The 25,802-nt window shown below is 34.9% G+C and overlaps 1 protein-coding gene and 1 pseudogene across 1 annotated transcript in view; one reads left to right on the top strand and one right to left on the bottom strand.

The window, feature by feature from the left end:
- The window catches only part of LOC125843865 (TMV resistance protein N-like), a 367,653-nt gene that overhangs the window by 79,919 nt on the left and 261,932 nt on the right, over positions 1-25,802 (top strand). The window lies entirely within an intron of this gene.
- Positions 10,149-15,534, bottom strand: LOC125844415 (8-hydroxygeraniol dehydrogenase-like; annotated as a pseudogene).

Genomic DNA, 25,802 nt, shown 5'->3' with positions numbered 1-25,802 from the left:
TCCGCGTCTAGTGCCGCATTTGCTGCTCGTGCAACCGCTGTGGCAAACTCCACTTCTATTCTCCTTTCTCTGGTTTCTTGGATCTCATGCCTGAGCTGCTGCAATTCCCTCCTCAAATCTTCCTCGGTTAGCTCTATGTCGATACCCTTGCCTTTTTCCATCTTAGCAGCAATTTCACTTTTCCTGAGATGATAGAGTAATATTTTCAGGATTTGGTAGTAGGATTTTATTTCTGGCTGAGAAACTTAAGACTTATGGAATTTTGGTCGGACATTTGGGTAGTGACTTGTATTTGGTATTGTAGAGATTTTCAGAAAATTTTCGAAAAAGAGTGGGCTAAAAATGTCCTCATTCAAAGCAACAATACCACATAAAAAGTTTAAAGCACACAAGCATATATCGCGTGTCCTAAACAAGTAGGGGACCCTTTTGTGCCAAGGGTAGGCCTAGCGTATTTGAAATTAAAGAAACTCAAAGATTAATTCTTCTCGGGGAGGGTCAAAATTGGGTGTCAACAACTTCATTCTGTGGTTTGAGATAATTGCTCAAAACCTAGCTCAAAGGCTATCTCAGAAATCTCAGTTTCCTCTCTTGCTTAATTGTGAAAGCATTTACTCTTTACTGAAAACTAGCTCAAAGGCTCTTTTTGGAAATCAAAGTTTCTTTTCTTGCTCAAATGTGAAAACATTTGCTCTTTAACTAAAAACTAGCTCAAAGGCTCTTTTGGAAGTCAAGGTTTCCTTTCTTCTTTAAATATGAAAAACATTTACTCTTTGGGAATACATAGTCCCGATATACTCTTTTAAAGAAATGAACTTCAAACTTTTATCACGACCCGAGCCTACACCCTGGACGTGGCCGACACTCAAGAACCATTGCTGGTCCCCAAGCGAACATTCATCCTGGCTGACTACAAGCGGAAGACTAACTCAAGAATACAAAGCTTAAAACCTGAATAAAATTCAATAAACTCAACTTTTCAAAACTTTAACTCAAATGAACAACTTAGAATAAAAATAATATATTCAACTCGCCATAAAATAGGCAACTTAAGTCTTTAAAACATTTAATAAAATAAATGATATAGACTTCTCAACTATACTGACTATCTATGAAGCCTCTAACTGATAAAGATGGAAGTCGGGACAAGACCCAAGACATCCTAACAACTGATATAACTGAAAGGTAAATGAAATCCTCCGGAAGCAAGGAGGCTCACCATAGCTAACTCGAACTCTCGGATGTATCAACGAAACTCCTATTGATGATCTTATATACATGTGCCTGCATCATGAAAAGATGTAGGCTAAATGGCTTAGTACGTGGAATGTACGAGCATGTAAGAGGAATTCTAAAGCATAAACATAAGCTTGAACTTTGATAGAAAGAGAAACATACTTAACTTTTCTCAACTCACTCAACTCAAGGAATACTCAAGGATACTCAGAACTACTCAACTTACTCAACTTAGAAGTACTCAAGGATAAGATACTCAAGTCAGAGATAAGATACTCAACTCAAAGATATGATATTCGACTCTGGGTACTCAACTCTAGATACTCAACTCAATATGACTGAAATCATTTCAATATAAATCAATTTAAAACAAGTGCAATATAAAGAAACAAACTGTTAAAAACATGTTGTAAACTCTGTGTGTATATAGGGATACAACACAACTCTGAAACGTATGTAAAAATACAAATAACTTTGTATATAAGAATACAATAACTTCTGTGGGAGTTTGTCTATCCGACAACCATCACATAAGAGCTATTGTGATGATACAATGATCTTCCTCGCGCTGCCAGCGCATCCTATACCTGGCCAAAGGTATAGGACCTGAACTACTAAGTGGATCCACTAGTCTATGTGAAACAGATTTATCTAAAAGTATGACCCTTTTCTACCCATAGTGGCTACATGGTTTATGGGGGTTGTGAGTTGTCTGAACTCTCCCCTATATCGGTGCTCAATACTACTCCCAAAAATATACTAGCTCTTATGTTTTAAAAACATACTTCTTTCTACTGATTTGAGATAATTGCTCAAAAACTTAGCTCAAAGGCTATCTTGGAAATCTCAGTTTCCTCTCTTGCTTCATTTAGAAAGCAATTACTCTTTTCTGAAAACTATCCCGAAAGCTCTTTGAAAATCTCAGTTTTCGTTCTTATTTAAATGTGAAAACATTTATAAACTCTTTGGGAATACTTAATCTCCATATAATTTTGAAGAAAAGGACTTCAAACTTTACTCTTTACTCTTTACTGAACTCAAAGCGTTAAGTCTTAAAACAAAGTTAAAACATTTGTAAAAAGACTTCTTAAATTATGGTTCATGCCGATTTATGGACGTGAACGACTCAATGTAAGGTTTTCAATGACCATAGATAGAACTCAATACTAGGAACTCAAGAACTTCAATAATACTACTCATTTAAAGAATGCTCAACTCAGAGGGTTCATGCGGAATTATAAACATGAACTACTTAACTCAAGGACTCAAAGATACTTTTCATCATAGATTGTTCGACTTATAGTGTTCATGCGGAATTATGGGCATGAACAATTCAACTCAAGGACTTCATGGGTAACATGTAATAGTTCCATGATTAGGATTATAATCTTGGAAGGGTTAGGAACTCAATACTCAAGACTTAGAACTTAAAGATACTACTTCTTTCAAAGATACTTAATTGATGGAGTTCATGCGGAAGTTATGGGCATGAACGACTTGACTCAAGGGTCAAAATATCAATGAGGAACTCAGGTATATGACTCTTCTTATTCTCTGACTTACTTCCTCAAAACTTAGTTCAAATAGATAGTTGATCTCAAAGGATTCACAATTGAACTCAAAGACTTTCTTGAACTCTACTCTTAACTCTCTCTTGAATGTGAATTATGAATTCAAGAGTTATGGTTCATGATATGAAGGATATAGATGATAGTGTAGACTCATGAATACATTCTCCTCACTCTCATGCTCACTTACTTGAGTCTTGAAACAAGTTACTAGAAATTGTAAAAGACTCACAGGGACTTTCTCAAAATGTTCGGAAGAACTCTCAAGACTTAACTCTTAACTTTACCTTGAATTTAAATTATGAATTCAAGGTTATGATCATGTTATGAATGATTTCTAAGTGGTTGGAAGTAGTTTGAAGTGTTTAGAATCAAAAGGGGTGAAGATACACTTCATAGGAGCTCAAACGGGACAATCGACGGAGAATGAGTGGGGGCAGGCGACCTTGGCCAGCCCCTAACATCAGAGACTGCATATGGGTGCACTGTAGGCACGTTGCCCCAGCCCCTTGGGCGCATCTGGGGCGCGCCACACCAGCATCTCCCCAGGCAAAGTTTTGACGAATTTCGCCTCTTGTTTTCTGACCCTAAATCGCTTTTAATCGATTTCTTTTCTCATGGTTTCCTTAGATTCAATTAACCAACCTAAGTACACACTAATACACTCAAAATAACACTCCAAACAATCACTTTCAACTCAAGAAATCATCAAAACCCCAACAAGATAAGATTTATAATGAACCTCAAGAACACCTATCAAGAACTTAAATCCTTCAACTTTTTGAGAATAAAACTTCACTGAAAATAATATGTTTGGCGTGTGGGTGAACAAACCCAACACTATGGAATCTTACATACCTCTTAGGGATCAAACCCATGGCGAAAATCCGCAACAACACGCAAGAATCTCGACGAACGCTTGATCCTCTCCTCTTTTCTCCTCTTTTCTCTTCTTTTCTCTTCTTGAACTCTCAACTAAAACCCTAGGCTAATTTAGCATTATAAAACTGAACCTAATAGGATTAGACCCTTAAAACCTTACTAAAAATGAATTAAATCTGATTTGGTAAGGAAAATACCAAAATACCCCTTACTATTTCCGGTTTACTTTCCTTAACTGGGCAGCCTAACTTTAAATGGCCATATCTCAATCATCCGAACTCGAAACTTAGTAAACTTGGTGGTGTTGGAAATATAATTCAAAGGTCTTTCCTACGATATCTGGTAGCACACCTAACTCATCCTGAGTTAGGAGTTATGGTCGTTTGAAGTCAATCCAAAACTCATACCTAAGCATAACTTGCAAAATCTGAGATTTTGCTATTTCCAATTTAATTCTTTTTGGAACTCAAGGTTCTACACCTAGTGACCTTAACACGTAAGAAATTTTTAATTCCTTGGTAAAATCTCACTTACTACGAAGAACAGTTCGAGTCTCAGTTTAAAAAATTTCTGGGGTGTTACAACTTTACTCTTTACTCAACTCAAAACTCAAGTCTTAAAACAAAGTTAAAACGTTTGTAAAAGACTTTTGGAAACTCTAAGAACTTCTCTTGACTTGACTCAGTATGACCCTTTTCTACCTATGATGGATACATGGTTTATGGCGTCTTGGAGTTTTCTGAACTCTCCCCCATATCAGTGCTCAATACTACTCCCAAAATATACTAGCTCTTTATGTTTAAAAACATAACTTCTTTCTATGGTTTGAGATAATTGCTCAAAATTTAGCTCAAAGGCTTAGTGACCTCTCTTGCTTAATTGTGAAAGCATTTACTCTTTACTGAAAACTAGCTAAAAGGCTCTTTTTGGAAATCAAAGTTTCCTTTCTTGATCAAATGTGAAAATATTTACTATTTAACTGAAAACTAGCTCAAAGGCTCTTTTGGAAATCAAGGTTTCCTTTCTTCTTTAAATGTGAAAAACATTTACTCTTTGGGAATACATAGTCCCGATATACTCTTTTGAAGAAATGAACTTCAAACTTTACTCTTTACTCAACTCAAAACTCAAGTCTTAAAACAAAGTTAAAATGTTTGTAAAAGACTTTTGGAAAACTCTAAGAACTTCTCTTGACTTGACTCTTAACTTCTCTTGACTTGGATCTTAACTTTTCTTGACATGGATCTTAACTTCTCTTGACTTAACTCTTAACTTTCCTTGAATTGAATTATGTATTAAAGGATTGTGATTTGTGATAGGGAATATCTCATGATGTTTAGGAGTGATTTTAGATAGCTAATTAAACATGAGAAATGATCAAGAAATTACTACCTGGAAATTGGTCCGCAACGTGGAGGTGTATTTAAATTTTCGGTCGCAAAAATAATTTTTGAGGCTGAACGGTCCGTGACTGCTCCGCGACGCGAGGAAGGATTTTCCAAATCTGAGGAACAGGTCCGCGACGGTACCCAGATTCTGTTGATTTGTTCCTTCTTCGTTTTCTAGCCCCAATTAGCCTAAACTCGGTTCTTTTTCTCCATATCTCTTTAAATTCAAGTACTCACAACATATACACAAGAATCTAACTCAAAGCAACTCTAATAATCTATCGTAAACTCTCAAGAACTCCTCAATCTCATCCCAAATTCAAGAACGAAAGCAATTCAAGAATACAACTCAAGAACATCAAATTCTCAATATTTTTTAGGACAAAATTACACTGAATAAAACATGTTTGGCGCGTGGGTGAACGAACCCAACGCTGTGTGGACTCACATACCTCAAGGGATCACCCCTTGACGAAATCCACGAGCCTAGTTTCAAGAACTTGACGATTACTTGCTCCTTCTCCTCTTCTTTTCTCTTCTCTCATAATCCTAACTTGTTTCTCAAAAGCGTAAACTGAATCCAATAAGTTTAGACCCCAACTTAATTACCAAAAACGAAATTAATTAATTGGGTGGTGAAAAGACCATAATGTCCTTCTAAAATCCGGATTAGACTTTTCTTATCCAAACAACCCAACTTTCAATGGGCATATCCCACTCATACGAACTTGGAATTGCGCAAACTCAGCGGCGTTGGAAAGATTATTCCAAGATCTTTCCTACGATATCTAGAAACACACCTAACTCATTTTGAGCTAGGAGTTATGGTCGTTTGAAGTTGACCAAAAACTCAAACTTAACTTAACCATTTTTCCAGATTTTTATTATTTCCAAAAATCACTCTTTCTAATTCTAGCTTTTGTTAGTTCATTCAATTTGCGAGATATTATATTTTTAAACTTATAATATTAGTACTATAAAAAAATCATATAAAGCCATAAGCTACTGCAAGTTTTTAGAGTAACTATTTTATTAAATTATATACTATTATTTATTTTTAATTATTTATAATCATTTTGGAAATGTAGAAACTAATTTTGGAAAGCTTGTAAAATGAGAGCAATTATTATTTCCTATCATTATTTTAGCTATTTTTAACATTTGGTATGACAACATTTAAAAAGTAGTCTCCTTTAAATGTTCATTGTTTTTAAATTAATGTAGCGAAGAATTTGATATGTTTTGACGCTTTGTTTATCTAAACACGTAGAATTTTGTTTTGAACCTGAAACATGTTATTAAGCATTGGGTGAATGTTTTATTTATTTTTCCTATTTAATTAATTAAATAATTTATAACCTTTTAATATAATGAAGGATATACATATTATGATGATATGATATGATGATTAAATTAAATATACATATAGATTATAGATGATAAATATTATTAAATTAGATTTTTTTTAATTAGGAATTAATCTAAGGAAGTGAAAAATTCATTAACATTTTTATTAAAATGATACAATTTAATATTTAAATTAAATAATTAAATGTTTTTATAACATTTTAATTTATAATAGGGATAAAATCATAATTTAACTTTTAACTCTTTTTATTTATATATATATGATGATTAAATTAAATATACATATAGATTATAAATGATAAATATTATTAAATTAGATATTTTAATTAGGAATTAATTTAAGGAAGTGCAAAATTCATTAACATTTAAATTAAAATTATACTATTTAAAATTAAATAATTAAATGTTTTTATAACATTTTAATTTATAATAGGGATAAAATCATAATTCAACTTTTAACTTTTTTTGTTCCCACTTATAGTAATATGATGATGATGATGACTAGATCTGAGAACGTGCATTGCATGTTTATCCCAAAATAATTCATATAAATTTTGTATTGCAAAATTCATCATTGTTTCGATAGGAACTACATATATCTTCCTAATTAAAAAAATACTTTTAACTATAAAATTGACTAAAAGTGCATAAAGTGAAAATAACTAACTATTGCACAAATTCAAATTCAAATGAGGATACTAAAATACCACATGATAGACTAATATATACAAAGCAACAAACCATGGTAAATTCTCAATAATAATAACAACACAACAATAGAAAGTTGTACAATAACAACAAACAAGAAACATAAAGGTTAAACTAAACAAATAAAAAGACACAAGAGAAGAGAGCATAGAGATTTTCTCATATTTTTTTCAATTGATTTAAGTGGGTACATTATTGTGTCAAATGTCACTATTTATAGGATCGCATTGAGGAACACAAAGAGTTGTCATAAATATATTATTGATCCATTTGAGATTATCGATGAGAGATGAGAGTAAAAAACATAATGAATATAATTAGTGGGTGTTACATACATTTACATAATGATGAGTTAGTGGTAATTTATGTATATTAATATGATGATTTACTATTTACTATTTAATTTATCAAACAATTTGTAACATTTAAATGTAATGTAGAAATAAATCTGTAATCTAAGGATAAAATATGTAAAAGAATCCAAATATATTAAATGTGTAATGGAAAATCATTATGACTAATTATTAAAAAATTCATAGTAACTATGATTATGAAAAATCATCATTATTACTACGTGAAAGATGTACGTAAATATTACTGATTTTTTCTTGCTAATAATTACTTGCAATTTAATAATGTGTATTGAATTGTAAGTCTTGGAAATAGGAGTATTAATTACAATAATACGAACAGTCAAAATTTATTGAATTCCAAAATAAATAGTAAATGAAAAATAATATTTTAAATAATTTCAAGAAAATAAATTAATACCTAAAGAATATTTTCGTAATTCAACTTTTGACTTAAATTCTTCCACTTTTACTAGTTTCCATATAAAGTAAAATCAAACAATTTCTCATTTTACATGTTGAGTTATAATATAAACATGTCGTGTACTACTTTACTCATTTTTCATCATTCTTTCTGTGTTTTGAATAGCTGCCGCAATTTCCGTCTCTACAAAGGTTAGATCTAGGTGGCTCTAAAAGCCTGAAGAGAACACCAGATTTTGAGGGGATGCCAAATTTGGAGTATTTGAATCTAGAGCTATGTACGAGTCTTGAAGAAGTTCATCCTTCCCTCAAGTATTGCAAAAAACTCATTGAGTTAAATTTGGATTTTTGTGAAAGCCTTGAGAGGTTTCCATATGTTAATGTGGAATCTCTTGAATCTTTGAATCTAAGAGACTGCTCTAGTTTACAGAAATTTCCAGAAATCCTTGGAATAAGGAAACTGCCATTATCTTTGAATGACATGGAAAACCTTGCATCTCTTCCAAGCAGCATTTGTAAGTCGAAATGTTTGATGAAGATAAATGTGTCGGGTTGCTCAAAGCTTGAAAGCTTGCCAGAAGAGATAGGTGATTTAGAAAACTTGGAGAAGCTTAATGCCAGTGATACTCTAATCTCACGTCCTCCGTCTTCCATCGTCCGGTTGAACAAGCTTAAAAGTTTGAGTTTTGGAAGAGGAAAATCAGAAGATGGATTGTTCTTTGTGTTCCCTCGGGTGAATGAAGGGTTACTCTCATTGGAAAAGCTGGATCTCAGGTACTGCAATATAATAGATGGAAGACTTCTGGAAGACATTGGATCCTTATCCTCTTTGAAAGGGTTGTGTCTCGGTGGAAATAATTTTGAGCATTTGCCTCAAAGCATATCCAAACTGGGTGCTCTTCGATGGTTGCAATTATCAGATTGCAAGAGACTTACACAGCTGCCAGAATACATTGGATGTTTATCCTCTTTGGAAGAGTTGTATCTCAGTGGAAATAATTTTGAGCGTTTGCCTCAAAGCATATCCGAACTTGGTGCTCTTCGAGTGTTGTTCTTATCAAATTGCAAGAAACTTACACAGCTGCCAGAAGACATTGGATGTTTATCCTCTTTGAAAAGGTTGTATCTCAATGGAAATAATTTTGAGCATTTTCCTCAAAGCATATTCAAACTTGGTGCTCTTGAATGCTTAAACTTATCAGATTGCGAGAGACTTACACAGCTGCCAGAAGACATTGGATGTTTATCCTCTTTGAAAAAGTTGTATCTCAGTAGAAATAATTTTGAGCATTTGCCTCAAAGCATATCCAAACTTGGTGCTCTTCGATGGTTGGAATTATCAGATTGCAAGAAGCTTACACAGCTGCCAGAATTTCCACATCAATTAGATACAATATATGCAGATTGGAGCAATGATTCATTCTGTAATTCGTTGTTTCAGAATTTCTCATCATTGCAGCATGACATCTCTGTTTCAGATTCCTTGTCACTAAGAGTGATTAGGAGTTTGGGGGGCTGGCATATCCCAAGTTGGTTCAACTATCAGGGAATGGGCAAAAGTGTATCAGTCAATTTGCCTAAGAATTGGTATGTAAGTGATAACTTCTTCGGATTTGCTGTATGTTCTTATGGCATAGGATCAATTGATTGCATCACAGCTCATTTGATTCCCTTATGTGATGATGGGATGTCGTCGATGACCCAGCAATTTGCCTTATCCATAAATACAGAACTTTATGATGAATGGTGGAATGGAAAAACACCAAATACCTGTCGGATGACCATGCCATGTTTTAATTTTTTTTTGGTACCTCTTGGTGGCTTATGGGATGCATGCAATGCAAATGGAAAAACACCAAATGACTATGGGTGCATTAAGTTTGATGTTTTTGGACAAATGGCATTTGGAGTTCGTTTGTTGTATAAAAATGAATCTGAGCTTCACATTGGGATAAGGAAGAGCAAATATGAAGAAGAGGCAACTTGCTCCTCTTCTAAGAAACTCTTGCAGCTCTTTCCCACAAGCCCCGGATTATAGATTAAATATAGGTAGATACCTCATGAAATTGTGTTCTCTGTTTATATATAAATTATTTCTTCTCAGATTATGAGGAGAGGTAAACTACACAAACGACTATCAACAAATATTACTTACTCCACCAAATAAATGAACAAGTTTATATATAAATTATTTCTTCTCATTCTTTCTTCTATTGGCAATAGGTGATGTACGTATCAGTAATCAGCAGTGAGTTTCGGGACACTGCCTATGAAGGGAACATGTACGTACAATTTGGGTTGGCAAAAGTTCATTCTTTTTATATTTCATTTCGAAACATAATCACATTTTCCATTTCCTGACAAATAGATAAATTGCAGAAGCTTTGGAATCCAATGGAGCTCAAATAATTTCTCCCCAACCATCAAGTTCTACTGAAGTTGCATAGTCTCCGTTCATATCTACTGTAAAATGTACTAACATTCTTTTTCTATTTTAATAAGTGCAAGAAACACATTTTATTAATCATGTAATCTAAGCAAACAAACACTGCTAGACCATTGGATGTAAATCCCCCTATTAATATTCTCATTTCTTGTTCAATGTATTGCCAATGTCGAGCATGAAACGATATTTCACATCCGATTTCAGAAAACGTTCCAACGCTGTGTTCACATAGTCCATTGGCACAACTTCAATATCTGGTGTTATGTTATGCTTTGCCGCAAAATCCAACATTTCTTGAGTCTCTTTCATCCCTCCTATGCAACTTCCAGCCACTAGCTTCCTTCCTGTTTTTCACATTATTATTTATACAAACTTTAGTAAAGATTGTTTGGTGCACTAAGCTTTCACTATGTGTGGGAAGAGCCACATTATATTTACTTTAATCTAAACTTTATTATTGAAATCGTGCATACGAAATTATTGTCCGATGCTTACCCATAAGTAGTGGAAACACAGGCAACTCCACCGGTTTTTCTGGTGCACCAACCATAACAAGCTTACCATGAGATTTCATCAACATAAGCAATGGAAGAATAGGATGCACCGCCGAAACAGTGTCGATGATCCCATCCAATGTGTTCATTGCAGCCTGTTCGTATATAAATAAACGAATAAACAAAAGGTTAGCCCCCATTCTCGTGTTTAAATTGTTAAACTGGCAAAACAACTTAATTAAGATTTTAGATGACATCGTTACACGCTTCAACACGGAACCAGAGCAAGCGGAGGTCGTGAGTTCCAAAACCTCAACACCACCATTGTCAACAAAAATAAAAAAAATCACGTGCTTTACTCATGAAAAAAACAGGCAGAGGTGTGTTGAAGACGCAACTAAATAAAAGTGCTATCTCAAACAGATTAAACATTCAGATAAGATGATCACAGAGTTCAATGATAACGAATTATTTTATTCACCTTCATCTGCTCAGGATCACGACTGATCAAGAAAGAATCAAACGCTCAATTGCTTCTTGCTTCTTATTAGCAGATGTACTAATGACAGTCATTTTGGTTCCGAATGCCTTAGCGAACTTAACAGCCATATGTCCGAGCCCTCCAAGACCAACAACACTAATGTGCATTCCAGGCTTATCAAGTCCAAAATATTTCAAAGGACTATAAGTAGTAATTCCAGCACATAACAGGGGAGCAGTGTCCATCGACAAGTTTTCAGGCCAATGTACTACAAAATGCTCATCAGATACCATCATGTCAGAGTAACCTCCAAACGTGAGGGTTCTGTCTAAGCTATAGCCGTTGTATGTAGGTATCTGACGAGGACAGTAATTCTCGAGATTAACGCTACAATTCTCACATTTTCGACATGATCCTACCATACATCCAACACCTACTTTATCTTCAACCTTAAATTTCTCCACCTTGCTTCCTACCTCAGTTACAACACCAACAACCTCATGCCTGCAATTATATTTACAATTAGTTACACTCACGAGTAGATCGAATCGACACAAATTCAGCTAATTTTTACTCTGTCGCAGTTTATACAACTTACTTTCCTTTTTAGTCTGTCTCAAATAGAATGACACATTTAACTTTAAAATGTCCATTTTACCCTTTATAAAATGATTTATAGCCACAACAATTTCTATCTTTCATTTTAGACTACAAGTTTTAAAAATCTTTTTTCTTTCTTAAACTCCGTACCGAGTCAAATTAACTCTTATAAAATAGAACGGAGGGAGTAACATGTGCCAACAACTCAGGATTTACTGAGGTATCAAGAGCTCAAAATGGCCAATTATAGACTAAGAACCAAATCAAGATTGCTTTCAAATCAAAAATATAATGTGAAAAATTGAAAAGATACAGAGAACAAGAAAACTAGCTAGCAAATGTTCTTCACCGAAAAATTACTTATGTGTATATATATAGTGAATGTTGAATTCCGTTAGCTTCTTTGTGCCTTAATATTTTTGAATCTCGTTAGTGAAAATTCTGGTTAATAATTTTGGATCTAACAATAAAAGAAAATACACAAGAACAGATTAATTTACCCAGGCACCATCGGGTACTTGCTATTTCCCCATTCATTCTTGAGTTGATGAAGATCAGAATGACAAATTCCACAATACATAACTTTAAATTGCACATCTTTTTCACCTGTCACTCTGCACCCATTAACACAAAATGATCATCATCAAATTTACAATAAAACAACAACAACAAATTCAGTATAATCATACAGGTGGGGTCTGAGAAACCTAGTGTCACTAGAAAAAATTGATCTTTTAGAGGCAGTTGCGAGTGATAATTACATTTTGGCACTCTTTGTGAATGTCGTCAAAGCCTATAACGGCATTGGATCCAATAACAAATAACTAATACTGGTAAAAATGTCAACACGTTTTGTTAATGGACAATAATTATTAGTTATTACTTATGCTAAAAACCATTTTTATTATAGCATACATACGCAGATGTTATCCTAGCTTAGCTTGTAGAGAATTTGTTTTCGATAGAAATGAAAAACACATCATCAAAATTAAAAATAATAATTTGTACCTTCTTGAAAAATTGAAGGAGATAGAACTCCAGAAGTGTCTCTAGTTGCCCATCCAAATGCCTTAATTGGATGTTCATTTTCAAATGATTTTGCTTTATCGTTTGAAAATAAAAATATTTATGTAGTGTATAGATATAGTATAAATAAATTATAATAATAGAGAAAAATGTAGAAAAATATGAATGATACAAAAGTGCTTATGTTATGATCCATATTTATAGGATTTTGAGTGAAAAATATGTGACGTTATCGATGAGGTGTAACAACTAATGACTTACTTGAACAAATTGGATTTTGACTTCTTTTTTGTGGTCGATAGGTGTAGAATGTTCTTTAGTCCTACTTTGCAGGACTTTTTTTTAAAAAAAAAGGCTTCCACTGTTTTTTTTTCCCAATTTGAAGTTTACGAGCTTTTAAAATATTCTTTATTATTTTAATATTATAATATATTAAGTGAAATCTTATAATGAGGTCCACGAAAGTCGAAAAATGGAGTGTACGCAATCACCTTATTCTTAATTTTCATGTACAGGTAGAGAGACTATTTTTAAAGAATCATTGGCTCGAAAGCTATATATCAGTAGGTATGAAAAAAGGAAAACAACAATTCTTCCATCAAGGTGAGAGCTCTCTTCCCATGACAAGCACTACCAATCACCTCTTACTTTGGAACCGTCATCTTTTAGCTGATTAATCAGTGTCTAGACGTGTCACGCCATGAAGAAAGCGTTCAAGCATTGAATAGAGGGAGTTGGGAGGGTCGGGAAATGTTGTGTAAACAAAGCAACTGATATGAAAACAATGACAATTACAAAATAGTGCGATAACTTAAACACAGTATGTACGTTAATTATTTTTTTCCTTAAATTGCCCCCAAAAAAAAAGGTTCTTGAAAAGCTTTCCAAACGTGAAAAACATAAAGTTAATATTAGTGGCTAAACAATATCCACGTAGATAATGTGAAAGTATAATTAAAAGAAAATAAAAACATCAAAGTGTGAAATTTGGACCAATTAATAATTGCAATTTCCGACTTATTCCCACTACATTTTTATCGAGTTATTTTCCCCCTTTTTCCCACTACTTTTTGTTTTCTTTTTTCGTCCATTTATTTGGACAATATAATTTTAAATATTAGATACAAAAAAGTTTTTATCGTTGGGGCGCTACCACTCTCATGTTTGATATTTAAAATGTACATTATTTACGCAAATTTTTTTTTTTATAAGAAAATTTTTGTCTGTATTATTATTTACATCAAATCAAATTAATTAACTTTAGCAATTAAAAATTGAAGTAAGAACACATATTACGTAACCATGATTAAAGATTAATTTGGTATATAATAAACGCCTAACTTTGATTCATTGATTTGTCAGGCACTACACAAATTTACCACATAATTATTTAAGTAATATGTATTTTTATCTTATTATTTTAATAAATTAAAGTTAAAATAATTTATTGATTTGCTATAAACACCTAGTGCGGCTAATTAGTATTTACCATAATTTAGCCAAACTTAACTATATGATATTTCTTATTCATATTAAAATAATTCCATTGGCACTATAATTTATAGATATTGTTTATTGCATTTTGCTCTACTCCATAAAAGATGGTTAATTATACGCATACATCAAGAAAATCGATATGCAGTGGCAGGTCCAGAATTTTCAATAAGGGAGTTTAAAATTTAGAGAAATAGACACACAAAGTAGCCGAAGGGGGTTCGACATCTGCTATATATACATAAAAAATTATTACAACTATATATAAATAATATAATTTTCCACCGAAGGGGATTCAAATGAACCCCCTTAGTACAAGGTGGCTCCACCCCTGTCGATATGTGCTACGACAAAACTATACTTGTTAATTTAGAGGCAAAAATTTAACCGTACTCGATGTTTATACTGATTCAATGAATATATGATGGCTATGGACAGAAGTCGCGCTCCAATCGACTATCTTTGGCACATTGAGTTAAATGGGAAAGTTGTGGCGTTTTGAGTGGGTTGTGACACTCCCCGTCCTAAACGAGTGCATTTCTAAAGTAATCACGTGGGAAAAGAGGTCAAATGGCAAGATAAATCTGAGTGAGAGACGGGACAAGACCTATGAAGCCTTCGCCACATGCCTACACATACACTTCTATCATTGAACTATAGTTAAATAATGCATATTTCACCTTAATTCATGACTTAACCCTGATAAATCAGTATAGTTTGATGTAAACATTGAATGCTGATACGGTTTTATCGAGCGTCAATACTAAAAAACATAATATCTTATTTATTCTCTTAACTCCTTATTCCTTTTGATACACAAAACATAAGAAATAAACTAAACAGCAAAAATGTACAAGCTTAATACAAAATCATAACCCTATAACACACTCATTTTCTTGACCAAGATGTCCCCCCTCATCTCAATTCTTGTTCAATGTGTTGCCAATGTCAAGCACAAAACGATACTTCACGTCTGATTTCAAAAGGCGTTCCAACGCTGTATTCACGTAGTCCATTGGCACAACTTCAACATCTGGTGTTATGTTATGCTTTGCCGCGAAATCTACCATCTCTTGTGTCTCCTTCATCCCTCCTATCCCGCTCCCCGCCACTGGCTTCCTTCTTATTACACACGTTATATTAAACATACGTATCACTATAAAAAAAATGTATATACAAAATCGTCGATTTATAACCAAACGTACCTAAAAGCAGGGGAAATACAGGAGTTCGGAGCCAAAAAGGCAAAAAAAAAAAAATTGTCAAAAATTCCAAAAGGGCACATCAATTTATTTTCTTAACCAAAAGGGTAAAATCGCTCCTGAGGGAGTGATATTTTTTGTAGAAAATTAACTCTGTTACGTTACATCAGATATTTTGTCAAAAAAAAACCTTTTTTTCATAAAATTGCTGCCACAACAGCGAATTTTTGCCAATTTTTTTTTGTCTTAAAAAAAGTAAATCACTGTTCCAGCAGCGTTTTTTCTTTTTTTTTTTACATAAAAAAATTAAATAAAAGTCGCTGCAATTGCAACAATTTTCTTTAAAATTCTTTAAATTTTTTAATTTATTTTTAAATAGCTGCTGAGCAGCGTTTTAACCCAAAACATTTATTTTTCCATAGCGTTTTGTCTTTAGACTTTTTTTTAAAAGAAGTTTTGGAAAAAAATTAAAAATTAAAATTAAAAAATAAAAGAGAATCGCTGCTATTGCAGCGATATTAAATTATTTTTTTTAAAAAAGGCTGCTGAAGCAGCCATTTAAAAAATAATAATTAAAATTTGACAAAATCGCTGCCGGTGCAGCGATTTAAAAAAAACAAACAAATTTGACAAATTCGTTGCTAAGGCAACGATTTTAAGAGAAAAACAATTAAAAAAAAATCGACAACATCGCTGCTGGGGCAATGATTTTTGTTTATTTTAACGCAGTACACGGAGTTAATTTTCTCCGAAGGATATCGCTCCCTCAGGAGCGATTTTACCCTTTTGGTAAAAAATAAATTGATGTGCCCTTTTGAATTTTTTGACAATTTTTTTTTACCCTTTTGGCTCCGGACTTGAAAATACAGGCAACTCTAGTGGTTTTTTCAAGGGCACCAACCATCACAAGCTTCCCATGAGTTTTCAGCAAATTAATCTATGGAAGAAGAGGGTGAATTGCGGATACAGTATCGATGATGCCATCTAGTGACCCCGCTGCACCCTGCTCGTATTTAACATACAAACGAAAATTAGTATTATTTGTAAGTCACACCGATGTTATAAATTTGAAATTGAGACAGAGTTGATTGATTGATCGACCTGCATTTGGTCAGGGTCACGACTGACCAAAAACGAGTCTGCCACTAAACGATTAATTGCTTCGTCTTTCTTACTAACATATGTACTTATCACAGTAACTTTGATTCCGAACACCTTAGCAAATTTCACAGCCATATGTCCAAGACCACCAAGACCAACCACACCAATGTGCATTCCAGGTTTATCTAGTCCGTAATATCTCAAAGGACTATAAGTTGTGATCCCTGCACATAACAAGGGAGCTGCTTCCATTGGTAAATTTTCGGGCCAATGGACCANCAGAATTTCCACAACAATTAGATACAATAAATGCAGATTGGAGCATTGATTCGTTCTGTAATTCGTTGTTTCAGAATATCTCCTCATTGCAGCATGCCATCTGTGCTTCAGATTCCTTGTCACTAAGAGTGTTTGTGAGTTGGGCGAAGAATATCCCAGGTTGGTTCCTCCATCAGGCAATGGGTGCAAGTGTATCAGTCGCATTGCCTGAGAATTGGTATGTATCGGATAACTTCTTGGGATTTGCTGTATGTTACTTGGGCAAATTAATTGATATCACAGCTCATTTGATTCCCTTATGTGATGATGGGATGTCGTCGATGACCCAGGAATTTTCCTTATCTAACCATTCAGAATATACTGATGAAGATACTTCTCATTTTTTGTTGGTACCTCTTGGTGGCTTGTGGGATGCATCTAAAGCAAATGGAAAAACACCAAATGACTATGGGTGCATTAGGTTATACTCCCCTCAAGAAAGGAATGATTTTGGAGAAATAAATGATTTCGGAGTTCGTTTGTTGTCTAAAGATGAACCCAAGCTTCACATTGGGATAAGGAGGAGCAGTTATGAAAAGGCAAGTAGCTCCTCTTCTAAGAAACAAAGGTCACAAGTACAAGTGCCACTCTTGCCGCTCTTTCCCACAAGCCCGGGATTATAGATTAAATATAGGCATAATACATATATTGGACCCAGAACTTGGCTTCAAATTTCAACTTTGACCTCCAACTTTCATAGTGCACAAACAGGCACTTTAACTATCCAACCTTTTAATAAATTTGGATAGTTAAAAAAAGCCAGTGCAGCGATTTAAAAAAAAAAAACAAATTTGACAAATTCGCTGCTAAGGCAGCGATTTTAAGAGAAAAACAATTAAAAAAAAATCAACAACATCGCTGCTGGGGCAGCGATTTTTGTTTATTTTAATGAAGTAGACGGAGTTAATTTTCTCCGAAGGATATCGCCCCCTCAGGAGCGATTTTACCCTTTTGGTTAGAAAAAAATTGATGTGCCCTTTTGAAATTTTTGACAATTTTTTTTTACCCTTTTGGCTCCGGACTCGGAAATACAGGCAACTCTAGTGGTTTTTTCAGGGGCACCAACCATCACAAGCTTCCCATGAGTTTTCAACAAATTAATCTATGGAAGAAGAGGGTGAATCGCGGATACAGTATCGATGATGCCATCTAATGACCCTGCTGCACCCTGCTCGTATTTAACATACAAACGAAAATTAATATTATTTGTAAGTCACACCGATGTTATAAATTTGAAATTGAGACAGAGTTGATTGATTGATCGACCTGCATTTGGTCAGGGTCACGACTGACCAAAAACGAGTCTGCCACTAAACGATCAATTGCTTCGTCTTTCTTACTAACAGATGTACTTATCACAGTAACTTTGATTCCGAACGCCTTAGCAAATTTCACAGCCATATGTCCAAGACCACCAAGACCAACAACACCAATGTGCATTCCAGGTTTATCTAATCCGTAATATCTCAAAGGACTATAAGTTGTGATCCCTGCACATAACAGGGGAGTTGCTTCCATTGGTAAATTTTCGGGCCAATGGACCACGTAGTGTTCATTCGTTGCCATTATATCTGAGTAACCATACGTGGGGATTCCATCGGTGTAAACACCATTGTATGTCATGATCTGATCGCGACAATAATTTTCAAGATCGTTGTCACAATTTTCACATTTTCTACATGATCCTACTAAACATCCAACTCCAACTTTGCCACCAATTTTGAATTTCTCAACTTTGCTACCAATTTCAGTTACTACACCAACAACTTCATGCCTGTAATGTACAACAACATATTCAGTATAATCTCACAAATCGAGTCAGAGGAGGATAAAATGTAAGCAGATCTTACCCTTAGCTATAAAACCTAAGCTAATTAATCCGATTTAGCTGTGGATTTTAGTTGTTTACCAACATATTTCATCATCGCGAAGTTTTCTAGTAAACTTCTTGATGATCAAATTTAGAGTTTCATAGTCCAAACAATTACCAAAACTAACTACATATATTGCAATTATTATATTGTTCAAATCCTGGCTGTGCCTCTGTAATAAGATACATATATTGCAATTATAAGAATACTCTTTTTGAAACTTGGTGAATAATAAGTCCTTTCATCTACTATTTTCCACTTAAATTAAATTAGATAGAACGGTTTTTGTCTATGACAGAGTTATAATAAAAAACATAGTAAAATATATGGAGCAAAATGAAACTTACCCTGGTACCAATGGATATATACTATTGCTCCATTCATTCTTGAGTTGATGAAGATCAAAATGACAAATTCCACAATACATAACTTTGAATTGCACATCTTTTTCACCAGTCACCCTTCACCATTCAACAAGAAAAGTTACACATATATATTGTTCGGTCAACTAGTTTATCAATATGTTCGAAATTAATATACACAATATATACATTATCGGTGTAGATATGTTGTGTAGATCTAATTCATATAAAATATACACTATCTATATTGTCAGTTTATATAACGTAAATCCGAAAAGATGGTACCTTCTTGAGAAGTTGAAAGGAGAAAGTACCCAGAAGTATCTCTAGCTGCCCATCCAAATGCCTTAACATTTTCATGTGATTTTTCCATTTTCTTGATTTCTGTTTATTTTTGGAGATATTATTATTATTTTTATTAGAACAATTAATTTGAGTAAAATTATAGTCCAATATATTGATTTTTCATTTGAATAAATAGGTGTTTGAGTTGATGGCTAGTGACGTAGTCGATGAGGTTTAAAACAAATGTTATCGTCATGGCTTCCCTGTACAATTTGCCTTTTTATGAATTAATATAAGATAGTATTATATCTTATATTATATGATATTTCTAGGAAAATGGTTCAGTAGTACGTGACCAAGGTCTAGCCGCTAATTTTAATTTAAGAAATATTACTCAGTCTTTATATTATTTTAAAGGAAAAAAGCATTAGTACCTCCCAACCTATGCCCGAAATCTCAGAGACACACTTATACTATATTAAGGTCCTATTATTCCCCTCCCCCCCTCCTTGGAACTTATTTTATAAATAATTTTCTATTCCTTTTCAACCTACGTGGCACTATCTTTTGTGCTCAGCGCATGTTGACAATTTTTTCAAGGATAGTGCCACGTAGGCCGTAAAGGGGTAGAAAATTATTTATAAAATAAGTTCGGGGGGAGGAGGGTGTAATAGGACCTTAGTATAGTATAAGTGTATCTCTGATATTTCGGGCATAGGTTGGGGGTACTTATGCATTTTCCCTATTTTAAACTATGTGTAGTAGTGGCATGCTTAGTAGAAATTGATTTCAATGAAATGTGTTAATATGATTGTATGGAATCATAAAAGATTTTGAAAAATTAGAGAAAAAACTCAACTTTGAAGCCAACTTTTAGAAATTACCTGACTTTCTTGGTTTTTCGTGTGTTAATGCCCATGGATTTGGCGCCTTTAGGGCACCCGATTTTTTTTTCCTGAAAAAACTATATGAAGACCTCTGTAATACGTTGGAGAAGCATTATGTGTAGTCCCGCCATTTATTTCACACATATTTTCGCATTTATGAGCCAACTTTTAGGAATTAGTAGACTTTCTTGGTTTTTCGAGTGTATTAAGCCATGGATCTGACGCCTTTGGGGCACCCAAATTTTTTTTCTAAAAAAACTATATGAGGACCTCCGTAATGAGTTGGGAAAGCATTATGTATAGTGCCGTAGATTTTTCACGCATATTTTCAGATTTAGGAGTCAATTTTTAGAAATTATCCGACTTTCTTGATTTTTCGTGTGTATTAACCAATGGATTTGTCACCTTTTGGGCACCCAAAAAAGTTTTCTAAAAAAATATATGTGGACCTTCGTAATGAGTTTGGGAAGCATTGCGTATAGTCCCACCAATTTTTTCACGCATATTTTTTGGTTTTTCGTGTGTATTAGCCCATGGATGCGGCGCCTTTGGGGCACCCGAAATTCTTTTATGAAAAAACTACATGATGACCTCTATAATTAGTTGAGAAAGCATTATGTACAGTCCTAACATTTTTTTATGCATATTTTCATATTTATGAGCAAACTTTTAGGAATTACCCAACTTTCGTCATTTTTCATGTGTATTATTAGCCCATGGATCTGGCGCCTTTGGGGGACCCAAATTTTTTTTCTAAAAATACTATATGAAGACCTCCGTAATGAGTTGGGGAAGCATTACATATAGTCCCGCCATTTTTACACGCATAGTTTTACATTTACGAACCAACTTTTAGGAATTACCCAATTTTTGCCTTTTTCGTGTGTATTAGCCCATGGATATGGCGGCTTTGGAGCACCCAAAAAATCTGCTTAAAAAACTATATGAGGATCTCCATAATGAGTTGGGAAGCATTACGTATGGTCCCGCCATTTTTTTCACACATATTTTAACATTTACGAGCAAATTTTAGAAATTACCTGACTTTTACCATTTTTCATGTGTATTAGCCCATAGATCTGGCGCCTTTGGGGCACTTGGAATTTTCTTCTTAAAAAACTATATGAGGACCTCTGTAATGAGTTGAGGAAGCATTACGTATAGTCCCGCCATTTTTACATGCATATTTTTGCATTTACGAGTCAACTTTAAGGAATTACCCAACTTTAACCATTTTTGGTGTGTATAAGCCCATGGTTTTGGCGCCTTTGGGGCATTCGATTTTTTTTTTCAAACAAATTATACGCGGATGTAATGACCCTCTTGGTCATTTCTGTGTCTTGCCTTCTGTATGTCATTTAGAGCGTTCCTATAGCGACCCCAAGTCATTTATGACTTGCTGGGATTAACAGTTCAGTCACTTGGTCGTTCGTTTGGTCTTGGTGCGAGTTTTTGTGTTTTGGAGCTTATTAACCTTGAACGATCATTTTCGATCAAAAGTTCAAGAAGATGACATCGGAATCCAATTCTGACGATTCCATCAGCTCCGGAAGGGTCATTTTAGGCTAGTAGCATGGTCGACATGACTCCCGAGGTTTTCAGTGTGAGTCGGTGCGATTAGGCGTTTTAGCCTTTGAAATTTGGCTTAAGTTTGACTTTGGTCAACATTCTGAGTAAACGCGCTCGGATGAGAATTCCGTCAGCGTGGTTAGCTCCGGAATGTCGAGTTTGGTCTAGATTGACCCTTCTTTTGTGTCTGGAGGTTTTCGATATCTTTCCGAGCCCTTTTGTGGGTTTTGACTTAAAAGGGCTTTTGGAAGTGGGACCCACTTTTTATCGAAATGACCTCTGATGGAAATTTCGACTGTGCCGTTGAGTCTGGAATGTCGAATTTGGTATGGTTGCATATCTCGTTTGCGTGCACGGGGTTCCGAACGAGATCGGAGCACCCCATCGGAATTTTAAGTTTTGGAAATGTTGCAGATTTTCTGCAATTATTGCAGAAAATCAGAAACATTTCCCAAATTTCAAACCCTCATAACTCTCTCATCTCTCAACCGATTTGGGCGATTCAAAAGGCAAAGTTGTGAGATTTTTCGAGGACAACGTGTTGGTGAGCTCGGATAGTGATTTGGAGTCCCCGTTTGAGGTAATTTTCGTAAAATACCTGCTGCCGCACCCTTTTGTGAGCTTAATTTTGGAAATTTTTGAAACTTGTTTTCGTAGCCATTTTAGATCCGATTTTGGTGATTTTTGAGGCTATGTTGAGTGGTTTTTCGAGGAGAACGTTGTGGTGTTGTCAGATTTTACTGTAGACAGCCCGTTTTTGGTAAATACACTGCTGTCCCATTTGTAATTTTTGAGAAAATTTGGGTTTTAGTTGCATGTTGATATTGTGTTGTTCCCGAGCCCCGAATTGTGTCCCATTTTGGGACATGAGCTGGGGGAACTGGTTAGGACCCACTTTTGGGGTTAATTTCGGAATTTCCTGCGCGGGTCCCATGATTCCCGTTTTGACTCCAAAATTGACCCGTCTCCGTTTGTTGTGATTTTGGTGTCTAAACGACCGTAATAACGTTGTGATTCTATTTTTGATAGCGGGGCAACGTTTCGAGGACGTTCGAAAAGGGAAAGCTCCGAAGGAGTGATTTTGGAGCACGTGTGATCGGCCTACAGGTAGGCTACGGTTTCCCTCTCTTAGATTGAGCTTGAGAGTGTGAATGCATGTTGATTAGTTGGGATTTGGGTTGGTAGTTATTGAGTCATGCATAGGTGTTTAGAAATCATGTTTTCGACGTATTTAGAGAATTACCGGGTAACTGTGAGCATGTTTTGTGTTATTAACGGACCCTCCTCGCTATGTGGAGTGCTTGCATGCTTAATTATTGTTTATTTGAAGAATGTTGGGCCTTAGTTTAGGTTTGACTAGGGCTTGCCTTAGAAATACATTATTCGGATCCAATAGGCCTTAGTTTTGCCCTGACGTCGCTCGGCCGGTTTAGATCCCTGTAGACTGGTGTAGCAGACTTGAGTCTGATAGTTTGGGCCTTAGTTAGGCGATACTTCTTCTCCGACTATAGTTATCTTTATTTTCCCCGATGTTACGGCTTCACGAGTTACATCGGCGACACTAGTTCTACTTCGCGATTTGAATTTGATTTTCGATTTTGTTCCAAGGACTTACATTGATTAGCTAAGTATGGACGGCGTTCCACGGACACTTATGAGTGTGGATCGATTAGGACTCTTTCAGCAGCTACATTGGCACCTTTATAGAGCATCCGGTTTAAGTTCCGGCCTCTATTGCCCAGATACTTATATAGAGCATCCGGTTAGAGTTCCGGCCTCTATTGCCCAGATACTTATATAGAGCATTCGGTTAGAGTTTCGGCATCTATTGCCCAGATACTTATATTGAGCATCCGGTTAGAGTTCCGGCCTCATATTCTTGATACTTGTGATTGGTTACTTGGGTACTTCTGCTAAGCATTCGGTTCGAGGTCCGACCTCCGTATTGTTAGATTCTACTAATTAGGGTTGAGATTCTGGTTCGATGTTCTCCGTTCTTGGGTTCTTATATGCAATTCTCTTTAGTTTTAGTTATTTTGTGTACTCGTCGGGCTTATGGGGGTCCGTTCGGGTTTTTATTTAACTTGCGCATGAGTGTACCTTCTGGGCTTATGGGGGTCCAGTAGGTCCGGGCACTAGTAGCCAGCGTTGATCGAGCTTGGAGTAGACTGATCCGGAGACGAGAGTGAGCACACGACGTTTTGTACTATTTCAGTCTCCATCTGTATATATAGACTTGTCTTTTACCTTTCGAGACAGTCCAGTCTCTGTTGTCCACTTTTGGGACTTGTACTCATTTTGTTAGTAGCTCTGTACTAGTGACTTCCAGGTTATGGGAGGGATCTTTAGTTGTATTTATGTTTTGGTTTGCTTCCGCCTGTGTATATTGTTATTTGTCTACTCTTGTTTAGTTTCTACCCTCAGACCCATTACTTGTTGTTCCGGGTTACGGATTGGCTTACCTGCTAGTGGGTTATAGTAGGTGTCATCATGACTTGAGAAATCGGGTCGTGACAGCGGACCTCCATTATGAGTTAGGAAAGCATTACGTATATTCCCGCCATTTTTTCACACATATTTTCGCATTTAAGAGTCAACATTTAGGATTTTCCCGACTTTCTTGGTTTTCGTGTATATTATAGCCCATGGCTCTAGCGCTTTTGGGGTACCCAAAATTTATTTCTGAAAAAACTATATGAGGACCTCAGTTATGAGTTGGAGAAGCATTACATAGAGTCCCGCCATTTCTTTCACACATATTTTCGCATTTACGAGCCAACTTTTAAGAATTACCCAACTTACTTGGTTTTTCGTGTGTATTATTAGCCTATGGATCTGGCACATTTGTGGGACTATATATTAGCCTATGTTACGAGCCAACATTTCTATATATATATATTAGTTAAGATATAGAAACCTGAATTCACTAACAAAATGTTATATCACCACAATAATAATTTTGACAGTGTTTGCTAAGATTAGAGCCATTAGAACTTGGGACAGAATAGCCTTGTAAAAAGAGCTCAAACTATAAAAACAAAAAACCTATTCTACCACTTCATTTAGCTAAGAATCATCAAAAGAATGCAAATACTTTGGGACGACATCCACACGTTCTTATAAATAAGTTTTGTGCCTGAAACAATTCCATCAAGTTGTCTTGCTTGCCCAAAGACTAACATCATGGCCATTGAGATCTACTTAAGATCATTTTCCATATTCCTTATGTTAGCAAAGGATTGCACACTGAATATAATAACAAGCCACAAGCAAATCATGTATCTGATAACATGGCACCAAAGACGCCGAGATGACGATTATGAAGCCATAGTAATCTATAGGAAGATCTTGTGGACCAACCATCGAAGGCTTGTACGGTTTCACCCTCATATTCAAGTACGGTCTTTGGGTGACTAAAATAAGGGACCTTACGTAAGGGAAGTTGAAAATAATCAAATTATTAAAGATTTCTTAGCCAAAAATTAAAAAGACCCATCAATTTCCAACCTAATTGTTTGACCTTTGATCTTCATCAGTTAGCTAACAAGAGATAAAGAAGCAATCAAAGAAGTATTGTGCCTCGAGAAAAGGAAGAGTATATTGACTTAAATCATAGTTAACTATTAATTGTACCATAATTTTTGTTTAATGGTGCTAGCTCTTCAATAACTTCAAGTGCAATAAGTCAATAATAAATAATATAAAACATGACAAAAAGTAACATTTGGGGGTAGAGTAAGAAA

The sequence above is a fragment of the Solanum stenotomum genome, chromosome 11 (assembly GCF_019186545.1).
Source record: "Solanum stenotomum isolate F172 chromosome 11, ASM1918654v1, whole genome shotgun sequence".
NCBI lineage: Eukaryota > Viridiplantae > Streptophyta > Magnoliopsida > Solanales > Solanaceae > Solanum > Solanum stenotomum.
This window is presented reverse-complemented; position numbering and strand designations above follow the sequence as displayed.